This window comes from Dama dama, chromosome X (genome assembly GCF_033118175.1).
Source record: "Dama dama isolate Ldn47 chromosome X, ASM3311817v1, whole genome shotgun sequence".
Lineage (NCBI taxonomy): Eukaryota > Metazoa > Chordata > Mammalia > Artiodactyla > Cervidae > Dama > Dama dama.
The window spans coordinates 9,978,780-9,993,606 of NC_083714.1; positions in this window are offsets into that span (position 1 = coordinate 9,978,780).

Consider the following 14,827-nt stretch of genomic DNA (forward strand, 5'->3'; position numbering starts at 1 on the left):
TATGGTGGTAGAGCTCTACATAGATCACTCATCACTCTCTCCTCAAGCATTTCTCACATCTCCCCCACTTCTCGTCATTTATTTGTCTATGCTCTTGTAGCACAGTGTGCTAACTTGAGAGTTTTACATGTTTGTAGGAGGAACTTTTAAAACAGAAAAACGTGCTCCTTCAAAAAATAGCTTTCACTGTGTACCTACAATGTCCCAGGCATTAAATATAATGAACACCAGTGTTTCTACCACTTAGAGTTAGATATTGTTAATATTTAGGTATATTTACTTTGCCCATTTTAAGGAATATAAATATTATAGAAAAATTGAAGTTTCCTTAACTTTCATCCCATTTCCATCCCTCTCTCACTTTCCAAGGGATACTCCTACCCTGAATGTGATGTGTAGTTTCTAGCCACATTTTCCATCATCGCAGATTTATGTGATCTGTCTCCAGGAGTAGCATGGAAAATTCTGCTGTCCAGTGTACCAGAAGTAAGACTGAACTTCCATATCTCTTGGGGTTGAAGGAAGCCCCATACAGGCACCTCACCACTCTTGTCCCAAACTTCAAAGTCTATCGTATATCAATCTGCCTCAAATTCATCAGAACCCACCTCATCATAATGTCCATCCCCATTTGTGCCAGTCACCACAAGAATCCCCAAATCCCCATGATACTCCTCACCATCTACATCTTAAATTCCGTAAGGCTGTGACCACATTCTCTCTTCACTTCTCACACCTCTTTCCTACTCTTTTTTTTTCTTTTTTTTTTTTATTATTATTATTATTTTTTTTTCCAGTGGGTTTTGTCATACATTGATATGAATCAGCCATGGATTTACATGTATTCCCAATCCCGATCCCCCCTCCCACCTCCCTCTCCACCCAATTCCTCTGGGTCTTCCCAGTGCACCAGGCCGGAGCACTTGTCTCGTGCATCCGACCTGGGCTGGTGATCTGTTTCACCATAGATAGTATACATGCTGTTCTTTTGAAATATCCCACCCTCACATTCTCCCACAAAGTTCAAAAGTCTGTTCTGTATTTCTGTGTCTCTTTTTCTGTTCTGCATATAGGGTTATCGTTATCACCTTTCTAAATTCCATATACATGTGTCAGTATGCTGTAATGTTCTTTATCTTTCTGGCTTACTTCACTCTGTATAAGGGGCTCCAGCTTCATCCATCTCATTAGGACTGGTTCAAATGAATTCTTTTTAATGGCTGAGTAATATTCCATGGTGTATATGTACCACAGCTTCCTTATCCATTCATCTGCTGATGGGCATCTAGGTTGCTTCCATGTCCTGGCTATTATAAACAGTGCTGCGATGAACATTGGGGTGCATGTGTCTCTTTCAGATCTGGTTTCCTCAGTGTGTATGCCCAGAAGTGGGATTGCTGGGTCATATGGCAGTTCTATTTCCAGTTTTTTAAGACATCTCCACACTGTTTTCCATAGCGGCTGTACTAGTTTGCATTCCCACCAACAGTGTAAGAGGGTTCCCTTTTCTCCACACCCTCTCCAGCATTTATTGCTTGTAGACTTTTGGATAGCAGCCATCCTGACTGGCGTGTAATGGTACCTCACTGTGGTTTTGATTTGCATTTCTCTAATAATGAGTGATGTTGAGCATCTTTTCATGTGTTTGTTAGTCATCTGTATGTCTTCTTTGGAGAAATGTCTGTTTAGTTCTTTGGCCCATTTTTTGATTGGGTCATTTATTTTTCTGGAATTGAGCTGCAGGAGTTGCTTGTATATTTTTGAGATTAATCCTTTGTCTGTTTCTTCATTTGCTATTATTTTCTCCCAATCTGAGGGCTGTCTTTTCACCTTACTTATAGTTTCCTTTGTAGTGCAAAAGCTTTTAAGTTTCATTAGGTCCCATTTGTTTAGTTTTGCTTTTATTTCCAATATTCTGGGAGGTGGGTCATAGAGGATCTTGCTGTGATTTATGTCGGAGAGTGTTTTGCCTATGTTCTCCTCTAGGAGTTTTATAGTTTCTGGTCTTACATTTAGATCTTTAATCCATTTTGAGTTTATTTTTGTGTATGGTGTTAGAAAGTGTTCTAGTTTCATTCTTTTACAAGTGGTTGACCAGTTTTCCCAGCACCACTTGTTAAAGAGGTTGTCTTTTTTCCATTGTATATCCTTGCCTCCTTTGTCAAAGATAAGGTGTCCATAGGTTCGTGGATTTATCTCTGGGCTTTCTATTCTGTTCCATTGATCTATATTTCTGTCTTTGTGCCAGTACCATACTGTCTTGATGACTGTGGCTTTGTAGTAGAGTCTGAAGTCAGGCAGGTTGATTCCTCCAGCTCCATTCTTCTTTCTCAAGATTACTTTGGCTATTCGAGGATTTTTGTATTTCCATACAAATTGTGAAATTCTTTGGTCTAGTTCTGTGAAAAATACCGTTGGTAGCTTGATAGGGATTGCATTGAATCTATAGACTGCTTTGGGTAGAATAGCCATTTTGACAATATTAATTCTTCCAATCCATGAACGCGGTATGTTTCTCCATCTGTTTGTGTCCTCTTTGATTTCTTTCATCTGCTGGGAAAACTGGTCAACCACTTGTAAAAGAATGAAACTAGAACACTTTCTAACACCATACACAAAAATAAACTCAAAATGGATTAAAGATCTAAATGTAAGACCAGAAACTATCTTTCCTACTCTTAAAATGCAATGCAACTTCAATAATTCCTTCATATCATCACCCTGTCCTCTGAATGTGCCCTTCATTTTCTTGCCCTAACAGAAACCAGGCTCTTCCTTGAGGACTCTGTGTCCCCTGAAGTCCACTCAAGAGAAGCAGATGATTTTTTTCTCCCATGGCCATTGTTCCACAGAGCCTGAAGCTCTGGTAAATGTCTTCCGTGTTTCTCATTGCCTCCTTTAGAACATTCCTCTCCCACATCCTCCAAAACCTCCAGCTTTGACAGCTTGTGTCACCAACTAGCCTGCATTGTGATCATCAACCAAACTTCAGGACTCCTCTCCTTTATTTCTCAAAGATTTTAGCTCCTACAGTAGGTCACTCCCAACAGCAGTCTTGTCTTAATTCCTGGTGAACTCAAGAATGATCATTCTGATACACCTCCTCTTTTTCTAATTCATTCCCTTTGTTAACCAGACCCCAATACCCTTTAACCTCACCAGAATCTCTAGTCCATTCGTATTACCAGATTTCACCATCTCTCTCTCCCTTACGGTTTTCTCTCCCCTCCTTCCCTAGCTCAGATGTCATGCTCAGTCGTGATCACTCACTGACGTATACCCTCCACTCTCCTGCCCCTCTCTCACTTTGTATTGCTTCCCTGGCAAAATCACATCTCTAGCTAAGTCAAGATATGCCTCAATGAGCCTGTATGCACACAGCTAAACCTGTCCAGAGGAAAAATACACAACCACAAGCTTTTGAATTTTGATGTTTCCCTTGGCCAACAATATGTGCTAGGATACTCTCTCATAATGCTGGGCAGCGTCAGAGATCTACAGCTCCCAGTCAGCTGAGTGATCACAACTGATTCTGATATGCTTCCACTCATTCTGTACCCATTCAACCATCCTGTTTTTCACTTTCAGTACAGTATTCAGTAAATTACATGAGATACTGAACATTTTATTATAAAAGAGGATTTGTGTTAAATGACTGCCCAGATGTAAGCTAATAAATGTAAGTGTTTTAGCACCTTTAGGGCAGGTTAATCTAAGCAGTTATGTTGGGTAGATTTTGAGTATTTAATGCATTTTCCTTTTTAAAATTTATTTTAATTGGAGGAAAATTTCTTTACGATATTATGTTGGTCTGCCATGCCTCATCATGAATCAGCCATAGGTATACATATGGCCCCTCCCTCTTGAACTTCCCTCCCACCTCCCACCCCATCCCATCCTCTATGTTATCACAGAGCACTGGTTAAGCTCCCTGAGTCATACAGCAAATTCCCAGTAGCTATCTATTTTACATATAGTACTGTATGTTTTCATGCTACTCTCTCAATTCATCCTACCGTCTACTTCCCCCACTATGTCCACAAATCTGTTCTCTATGTCTGTGTTTCCCCTGCGGTCCTGCAAATAGGTTTATCAGTATCATCTGTCTGGTTTTCAGTTGTCAGGTCGTGTCTGACTCTTTGCAACCCCGTGGACTGCAGCACACCAGGCCTCCTTGTCCATCACCATCTCCCAGAGTTTTCCCAAGTTCATGTCCATTGAATTGGTGATGTCATCCAACCATCTCATCCTCTATTGCCCTATTCTCCTTCTGCCTTCAATCTTTCACAGCATCAGACTCTTTTCTAGTGATTTGGCTCTTCGTATCATATGGCCAAGTTATTGGAGCTTCAGCTTCAGCATCAGCCTTTCCAATGAGTATTCAGGGTTTATTTCCTTTGGGATTGACTGGTTTGATAATCTGTATAGATTCTATATATATGCATTAGTATACAATATTTGTTTTTCTCTTTCTAACTTCACTCTGTATAATAAGCTCTAGGTTCATCTGCCTCATTAAATCAACTCAAATGTGTTCCTTTTTATGGCTGAGTATTATTGCATTGTATTAATATATATGTACCATAGCTTCTTTATCCATTCATCTGTTAATGGACATCTAGGTTGCTTCCATGTCTTAATTATTGTAAAGTGTTAGTTACCCAGTTGTGTCCAATTCTTTGCAACCCCATGGATTGTAGCCTGCCAGGCTCCTCTGTCTATGGAATTATCCAGGTAAGAATACTGGAATGGGTAGATATTTCATTCTTCAAGGGATCTTGCCAACCCAGGGATTGAACCTGGGTCTCCTGCACTGCACGTGGATGCTTTACTGTCTGAGCTACCAGGGAAGCTATTGCAAATAGTGCTGCAATGAACATTGGGGTACATTTGACTTTTTCAATTATGGGTTCAGGGTATATGCCCAGTAGTGGGTCGGTTGGGTCATTTGTAGTTTTAGTCCTAGTTTTTTAAGGATAACTGTTCTCCATAGTGGCTGTATTAATATACATTTCCATGGATAATGCAAAAGTATTCCCTTTTTTTCCACATCCTCTCTGGAATTTATTGTTTGTAGATTTTTTGATGATGGCTATTATCACCATTCTGAGGTGATACCTCATTGTAGTTTTGATTTGCATTTCTTTGAGAGTCAGCAGTGTTGAGCATCTTTTCATGTATTTATTAACCATGTATATGTCTTCTTTTGAAAAATGTCTTTTTAGGTCTTCTGCCCACTTTCTCATTGGGTTGTTTGTTTCCTGGCATTGAGCTTCATGAGCTGCTTGTATATTTTGGAGATTAATCCTTTGTCCATGTTATCCAATTATTTACACTCTTTCACCTTCTTTAAGGCTCAAATCCCACCATTTCAATGAAGTCTATCTGAACTAGCTTATTTAATACTGCAACCTGCACAGCCCTATTCTATCTGCCTTACTCTATTCTGCTTTCATCATTCTCTAACACAATATTCAACTTATTTACTTAATATGCTTGTTGCTTTATTTCAGTATTCCTCCATTGAGATGTAAAGTCCTTGAGGGCAGAGATCTCTGTTTCACTGAATCTAGGTACCTAGAATTGCACAAGATATGGGTTTTTTTAAATGAATTTTATCATAAATTTTGTATTACAATGTTATATCACACCACATGTAATTGCCCACAACTTGATTTTTTTCACCCAACATTATAATTTTTTAGATTTATCCATGTTCATACTATAACATATGTACATCCATTTTAACTGGTATATAATATTCCATTTTTTGAATAGTTTCCTTATGCCTTTCATTCTTGTGGACATTTTTGAGTAGCTACTCTTTTTTACAAAGAATGCTGCAATGAATGCTCTTGTTATAGCCTCTTATTACTCTATAAATATGTTTCCTGGAACTGGAATTGCTAAATTACAGAGTATGTGCATCTTGAACTTCACTGTGTGTGCATGCTCAGTTGCTTCAGTTGTGTCTGACTCTTTGTGACCCCATGGACTGTAGCCTTTCAGGCTCCTCTGTCCATGGGATTCTCCAAGCAAGAATACTGGAGTGGGTTGCCATGCACTCCTCCAGGTAATCTTCCCAACCCAGGGATTGAACCTCCATCTCTTATGCCTCTTGCATCAGCAAGCAGGTTCTTTACCACTAGTGCCACCTGGAAAGCCCATTCAATCGCACTCAGTTGAGTTCAGTTGCTCAGCCGTGTCCGACTTTTTGTGACCCCATGGACTGCAGCATGCCAGGCCTCCCTGTCCATCACCAACTCCCAGAGTTTACCCAAACTCATGTCCATTGAATCAGAGATGCCATCCAACCATCCCATCCTCTGTCATCCCCGTCTCCTCCCGCCTTCAATCTTTCCCAGCATCGGGGTCTTTTCAAATGAGTCAGTTCTTTGCATCAGGTGGCCAAAGTATTGGAGTTTCAGCTTCAACATCAGTCCTTCTAATGAACACTCAGGACTGATCTCCTTTAGGATGGACTGGCTGGATCTCCTTGCAGTCCAAGGGACTCTCAAGAGTCTTCTCCAACACCACATTTCAAAAGCATCAATTCTTCAGCACTCAGCTTTCTTTACAGTCCGACTCTAACAACCATACATGACTACTGGAAAAGCCATAGCCTTGACTAGACAGACCTTTGTTGGCAAAGCAATGTCTCTGCTTTTTAAAATGCTGTCTAGTTTGGTCATAACGTTTTTTCCAAGGAGTAAGCATCTTTTAATTTCATGGCTGCAGTCACCATCTGCAGTGAGTTTGGAGCCCAAAAAAATAAAGTCTGCCACCATTTCCCCATCTATTTGCCATGAAGTTTTGGGACCGGATGCCATGATCTTAGTTTTCTGAATGTTGAACTTTAAACCAACTTTTTCACTCTCCTCTTTCACTTTCATCAAGAGGCTCCTTAGTTCTTCTTCACTTTCTGCCGTAAGAGTGGTGTCATTTGCACATCTGAGTTTATTGATATTTCTCCCTGCAATCTTGATTCCAGCTTGTGCTTCATCGAGCTCAGCGTTTCTCATGATGTACTCTGCATATAAGTTAAATAAGCAGGGTGACAATATACAGCCTTGACATATACCTTTCCCGATTTGGAACCAGTCTGTTGTTCCATGTCCAGTTTTAACTGTTGCTTCCTCACCTGTATACAATTTTCTCAAGAGGCACTCAGGTGGTCTGGTATTCCTATGTCTTTAAGAATTTTCCACAGTGTGTGGTGATCCACACAGTCAAAGGGTTTGGCATAGTCAATAAAGCAGAAATAGATGCTTTTCTGGAACTCTCTTGCTTTTTCAATGATCCAGCAATTTGTTGGATGTTGGCAATTTGATCTCTGGTTCCTCTGCCTTTTCTAAATCCAGCTTGAACATCTGGAAGTTCACAGTTCACATATTGTTGAAGCATGACTTGGAGAATTTTCAGAGTTACTTTACTAGCATGTGAGATGAGTACAATTGTGCAGTAGTTTGAGCATTCTTTGGCATTGGAATGAAAACTGACCTTTTCCAGTCCTGTGGCCACTGTTGAGTTTTCCAAATTGGCTGACATATTGAGTGCAGCACTTTCAACTTCACTAAACATTGCCAAATGCTAATTACATCAATTTACACACACATCAGCTGTAGAAGTGTACCCATTTCCCCCACATTCTTGCAGATAAGTATCTTTAAATTTCTTTTTTTAACCAATCTAAGAAGTGAAAATGAGCATCTTCCTAATGTTGAACCTGTCTTTCCCATATTATTTTTTTGGGTGAGTATCTCTTTGTAGCTTTTTCTGAACAAACATCCTTCCTCTTCTTTGAATTATCTTTTGATGTCCTTTACCCATTTTTCTTTTGTCTTCTTTTTAAAAATAATTTTATTTATTTATTTTTGTATTATTTGGAGGGCTGCACTGGGTTTAGTTGTTGCACACAGGTTTTTCTCTCATTTTGGCAAGCAGGGCCAACTCTCTAGTTGCAGTGCATGGGCTTCTCAGTGCAGTGGGTTCTCATGTGGAGAGCACAGGCGCTAGAGCCCATGGGCTTCAGGAATTTCAGTTTCCTGGCTTTAGAGCACAGGCTCAATAGTTGTGGCACATGGGCTTAGTTGCTCCACAGCATGTAAGGATCTTCCTGGACCAAGCATTGAATAGGTGTCTCCTGCATTTTAGGCAGATTCTTTACCACTGAGCCACCAGGGAAACCCCTGTTTGTCTTCTTAATATTGCTTCTTATGGGTACTTTACATATTTTATATTCTAATTATTGGTCTGTAACATATTTTGAAAAATTTCTTTGTATTCCAGGAAATTTTTTTCTGCATTGCTATTTTGTTGGTTTTGTTTATAAACCATCCTTATTTGGTTTACAATAAGTGTAGCTTAAACAAACTTGTTTGAGTTTCTTTACTCAAACATGCAACTCTACTGGTGAGAATGTATACTATTAAGCAGGTTTTCGGAGAGACGGCATCCCCTACCAAACTGCAAAAAGGCTTCCAGTCTCTAACCAAAGACTTCCTGAGATTCTGGATGGTTGACATCCACCGGGCGGGTCAGACCAGAAATCAGCACCTCAAAAGAGACACAAAGTGCACCTGACTGGCACACCCGGAAACTAAGTCTGGGACCGGGGAGGGGATAAGGTGCACTGTACCCGGGGAGAGTGCACTCGTCAAGCTCCTGGTTGTCTGAACTGCTCAGGCCCGGGAAGGCACAAAACCCAGGTCCAACCAAGCCTGTGCCTTAGCCGAGAACCTGAACCTGAGCGACATAGGCCTGGGAAGTGCACGCAACTCAGGGCCCACTCCCTGGAGATACTCCCTGGAGTATCCAGATAGCTCCCTGGAGAACAACCTGGAGCCTGAGCAGTGTGGACAGGGAAAGCACACAAATCGTGAGCGGGGGGCAAACCCAGTGTGGCTGGAACACTGCAAGTACTCCCCACAAATGCCAGTGACATTTGTTTGCAGCATTCCTCCTTCCCCACAGCACAACTGAACAAGCGAACCTAAATAAGAGATCACCTCTGCCCAGTTGTGTCAGGGCGGAAATTAGACACTGAAGAGACCTGCAAACAGAAGTCAAATAAACAAAGGGAACCGCTTCAGAAGTGACAGGTGCAACAGATTAAAATCCCTGTAGTTAACACCGACTACACTGGAAGGGGCCTATAGATAGTGAGAAGTGTAAGCTGGAACAAGGAGCTATCTGAAACTGAACCAAACCCACACTGCCTACAACAGCTCCAGAGAAATTCCTAGATATATTTTTACTATTATTATTTTTTTAATTAAAATTTGTTTCTCTTTCTTTTTTTTTTAAAGTCCTCTATTACTCCTCTATTACTCCTTAATTTTCATTTTTATAACCGACTATAACCTGGAAAAAAAAAAAAGGATCCTATTTTGAAAGCAAACTTCATATATATTTCGTAAATTTTTTGAGTTTTTTTTAATATTTTATTTTTAAGACTCTAATCTCTACTCTAGATTTTTAATCTTTATTTTTCAGTGTTTGATATCAATTTTGGACATTTAAGAATCCAACCTTCAGTACCCATTTTTACTCAGGAGTGTGATGACTGATTTGATCACTCTCTCCCCCTTTTGACTCTCCTTTTTCTCCCCCAGATCACCTTTATTTCCTCCCTCACCCTCTCTTCTCAATCCAAATCTGTGAAGCTCTGTGGATGTTCTGGGCTGCGGAGAACACTTAGGGAACAGAGTACTGCCTAGATCTGTCTCTCTTCTCTTGAATCCCCCGTCTTCTCTTCTTGCTCACGTCTATCACCTTCCTCTCTCTCCTGTTCTTCATGGAACTCTGTGAACCTCTCTGGGTGTCCCTCACTGTGGAGAATACTTTCACCATTAACATAGAAGTTTTATTATCAGTGCTGTATGGATGGAGAAGTCTTGAGGCTACTGGAAGAATAAGACTGAAATCCAGAGGCAAGAGGCTTAAGCCCAAAATCTGAGAACACCAAAGAACTCTTGACTACAGGGATCATTAATTAATAAGAGATCATCCAAAAGCCTCCATACCTACACTGAAAGAAACCACCACCCAAGAGCCAATAAGTTCCAGAGCAAGAAATACCACACAAATTCTCCAGCAACGCAGGAACATAGCCATGAGTGTCAATATACAGGCTGCCCAAAGTCACATCAAATACATAGACCCATCTCAAAACTCACTACTGGACACTCCATTGCACTCCAGAGAGAAGAAATCCAGCTCCACCCACCAGAACACCGAAACAACCTTCCCTAACCAGCAAACCTCGACAAGCCAATCATCCAACCCCACCCACTGGGAGAAACATCCACAATAAAAAGGAACCACAGACTACCAGAATACAGAAAGGCCACCCCAAACAGAGCAATCTAAATAAGATGAAAAGGCAGAGAAATACCCAGCAGGTAAAGGAATATGAAAAATGCCCACCAAGCCAAACAAAAGAGGAGGAGATAGGGAATATACCTGAAAAAGAATTTAGAATAATGATAATAAAAATGATCCAAAATCTTGAAAACAAAAAAGAGTTACAGATAAATAGCCTGCAGACAAGGATTGAGAAGATGCAAGAAATGTTTAACAAGGACCTTGAAGAAATAAAAAAGAGCCAATTAAAAATCAATAATGCAATAAATGAGATCAAAAACACTCTGGAGGGAACCAAAAGAAGAATAATGAAGGCAGAATATAGGATAAGTGAGGTAGAAGATAAAATGGTGGAAATAAATGAAGCAGAGAGGAAAAAAGAAAAAAGAATCAAAAGGAATGAGGACAAACTCAGGGACCTCTGGGACGATGTGTAATACCCCGACATTCGAACCATAGGAGTCCCAGAAGAAGAAGACAAAAAGAAAGGCCATGAGAAAATACTCAAGGAGATAATAGCTGAAAATTTCCCCCAAATGGGGAAGGAAATAGTCACAAAACCCAAGAAACCCAGAGAGTCCCAAACAGGATAAACCCAAGGCAAAACACCCCAAGACACATATTAATCAGATTAACAAAGATCAAACACAAAGAACAAATATTAAAAGCAGCAAGGGAGAAACAACAAATAATACACAAAGGGATTCCCATAAGGATAACAGCTGATCTATCAATAGAAACCCTTCAGGCCAGAAGGGAATGACAGGATATACTTAAAGTTATGAAAGAGAGTAACCAACAACCTATATTACTGTACCATGCAAGGATCTAGTTTACATATGAAGGAGAATTCAAAAGCTTTATAGACAAGCAAAAGTTGAGAGAATTCAGCACCACCAAACCAGCTGTTCAACAAATGCTAAAGGATCTTCTCTAGACAGGAAACACAGAAAGGTTGTGTGAACGGGAACCCAAAACAACAAAGCAAATGGAAACGGGACCATTCTTATCAATACTTACCTTAAATGTAAATGGGTTGAATGCCCCAACCAAAAGACAAAGAATGGCTGAATGGATAAAAAAGCAAGACCCCTATATATGCTGTTTACAAGAGACCCACCTCAAGCAAGGGACACATACAGACTGAAAGTGAAAGGCTGGAAAAAAATATTTCACACAAATGGAGACCAAAAGAAAGCAGGAGTCACAATATTCATATCAGATAAAATAGAGTTTAAAATAAAGGCTGTGAAAAGAGACAAAGAAGGACACTACATAATGATCAAAGGACCAATCCAGGAAGAAGATATAACAATTATAAATATATATGCACCCAATGTAGGAGCACTGCAATATGTAAGGCAAATGCTAACGAGTATGAAAGGGGAAATTAACAATAACACAATAACAGTGGGAGACTTTAATACCCCACTCACACCTATGGATAGATCAACTAAACAGAAAATTAACAAGGAAACACAAACTTTAAATGACACAATAGTCCATCTAGACCTAATTGATATCTATAGGACATTTCACTCCAAAGCAATAAATTTCACCTTTTTCTCAAGTGCACACGGAACCTTCTCCAGAATAGATCATATCCTGGGCCATAAATCTAGCCTTGGTAAATTCAAAAAAATTGATATCATCCCAGCTATCTTTTCTGACCACAACGCAGTAAGATTAAATCTCAATTACAGGGGAAAAAAAGAACTATTAAAAATTCCAACATATGGAGGTTAAATAACACACTTCTGAATAACCAACAAATCATAGAAGAAATTAAAAAAAAAAGAAATCAAAATATGCATAGAAACGAATGAAAATAACACAACAACCCAAAACCTATGGGACACTGTAAAAGCAGTGCTAAGGGGAAGGTTCATAGCAATACAGGCTTACCTCAAGAAACAAGAAAAAATTCAAATAAATAACCTAACTCTACACCTAAAGCAACAGGAGAAGGAAGAAATGAAGAACCCCAGGGTTAGTAGAAGGAAAGAAATCTTAAAAATTAGGGCAGAAATAAATGCAAAAGAAACAAAAGAGACCATAGCAAAAATCAACAAAGCTAAAAGCTGGTTTTCTGAAAAGGTAAATAAAATTGACAAACCTTTAGCCAGACTCATCAAGAAACAAAGGGAGAAGAACCAAATCAACAAAATTAGAAATGAAAATGGAGAGATCACAACAGACAACACTGAAATACAAAGGATCATAAGAGACTACTACCAGCAGCTCTATGCCAATAAAGTGGACAACTTGGAAGAAATGGAGAAATTCTTAGAAAAGTATAACTTTCCAAAACTGAACCAGGAAAAATAGAAGATCTTAACAGACCCATCATCAGTATGGAAATTGAAACTGTAGTCAGAAATCTTCCAACAAACAAAAGCCCAGGACCAGATGGCTTCACAGCTGAATTCTACCAAAAATTTAGAGAAGAGCTAACACCTATTTTACTCAGACTCTTCCCGAAAATTGCAGAAGAAGGCAAACTTCCAAACTCATTCTATGAGGCCACCATCACCCTAATACCAAAACCAGACAAAGATGCCACAAAAAAAAAAATAGAAAGAAAACTACAGGCCAATATCACTGATGAACATAGAAGCAAAAATCCTTAACAAACAGAATCCAACAACATATTAAAAAGATCATACATCATGACCAAGTGGGCTTTATCCCAGGAATGCAAGGATTCTTTAATATCTGCAAATCAATCAATGTCATACACCACATTAACAAGTTGAAAGATAAAAACCATATGATTATCTCAATAGACGCAGAAAAAACCTTTGACAAAATTCAACTTCCATTTATGATAAAAACTCTTCAGAAAGCAAGAATAGAAGGAACATACCTCAACATAATAAAAGCTATATATGACAAACCCACTGCAAACATTATCCTCAATGGTGAAAAATTGAAAGTATTTCCCTTAAAGTCAGGAACAAGACAAGGGTGCCCACTCTCACCACTACCATTCAACATACTTTTGGAAGTGTTGGCCACAGCAATCAGAGCAGAAAAAGAAATAAAAGGAATCCAGACAGGAAAAGAAGAAGTGAAACACTTGCTGTTTGCAGATGACATGATCATCTACATAGAAAACCCTAAAGACTCTACCAGAAAATTACTAGAGCTAATCAATGAATATAGTAAAGTTGCAGGATATAAAATTAACACACAGAAATCCCTTGCATTCCTATACACTAACAATGAGAAAACAGAAAGAGAAATTAAGGAAACAATACCATTTACCATTGCAACAAAAAGAATAAAATACTTAGGAGTATATCTACCTGAAGAAACAAAAGACCTATACATAGATAACTATAAAACACTGATGAAAGAAACCAAAGAGGACACAAACAGATGGAGAAATATACCGTGTTCATGGATTAGAAGAATCAATATTGTCAAAATGGCTATTCTACCCAAAGCAATCTATAGATTCAATGCAATCCCTATCAAGCTACCAACGGTATTTTTCACAGAACTAGAGCAAATAATTTCACAATTTGTAAGGAAATACAAAAACCCTCGAATAGCCAAAGAAATCTTCAGAAAGAAGAATGGAACTGGAGGAATCAACCTGCCTGACCTCAGACTCTACTACAAAGCCACAGTCATCAAGACAGTATGGTACTGGCACAAAGACAGAAATATAGATCAATGGAACAGAATAGAAAGCCCAGAGATAAATCCACGAACCTATGGACACCTTATCTTCGACAAAGGAGGCAAGGATATACAATGGAAAAAAGACAACCTCTTTAACAAGTGGTGCTGGGAAAACTGGTCAACCACTTGTAAAAGAATGAAACTAGAACACTTTCTAACACCATACACAAAAATAAACTCAAAATGGATTAAAGATCTAAATGTAAGACCAGAAACTATAAAATTCCTAGAGGAGAACATAGGGAAAATACTCTCTGATGTAAATCACAGCAGGGTCCTCTATGACCCACCTCCCAGAATATTGGAAATAAAAGCAAAAATAAACAAATGGGACCTAATGAAACTTAAAAGCTTTTGCACAACAAAAGAAACTATATAATAAGGTGAAAGACAGCCCTCAGATAGGGAGAAAATAATAGCAAATGAAGCAACAGACAAAGGATTAATCTCAAAAATATACAAGCAAGTCCTGCAGCTCAATTCCAGAAAAATAAATGACCCAGTCAAAAAATGGGCCAAAGAACTAAACAGACATTTCTCCAAAGAAGACATATAGATGGCTAACAAACCCATGAAAAGATGCTCAACATCACTCATTATCAGAGAAATGCAAATCAAAACCACAATGAGGTACCATTACACGCCAGTCAGGATGGCTGCTATCCAAAAGTCTACAAGCAATAAATGCTGGAGAGGGTGTGGAGAAAAGGGAACCCTCTTACACTGTTGGTGGGAATGCAAACTAGTACAGCCGCTGTGGAGATTCCTTTGA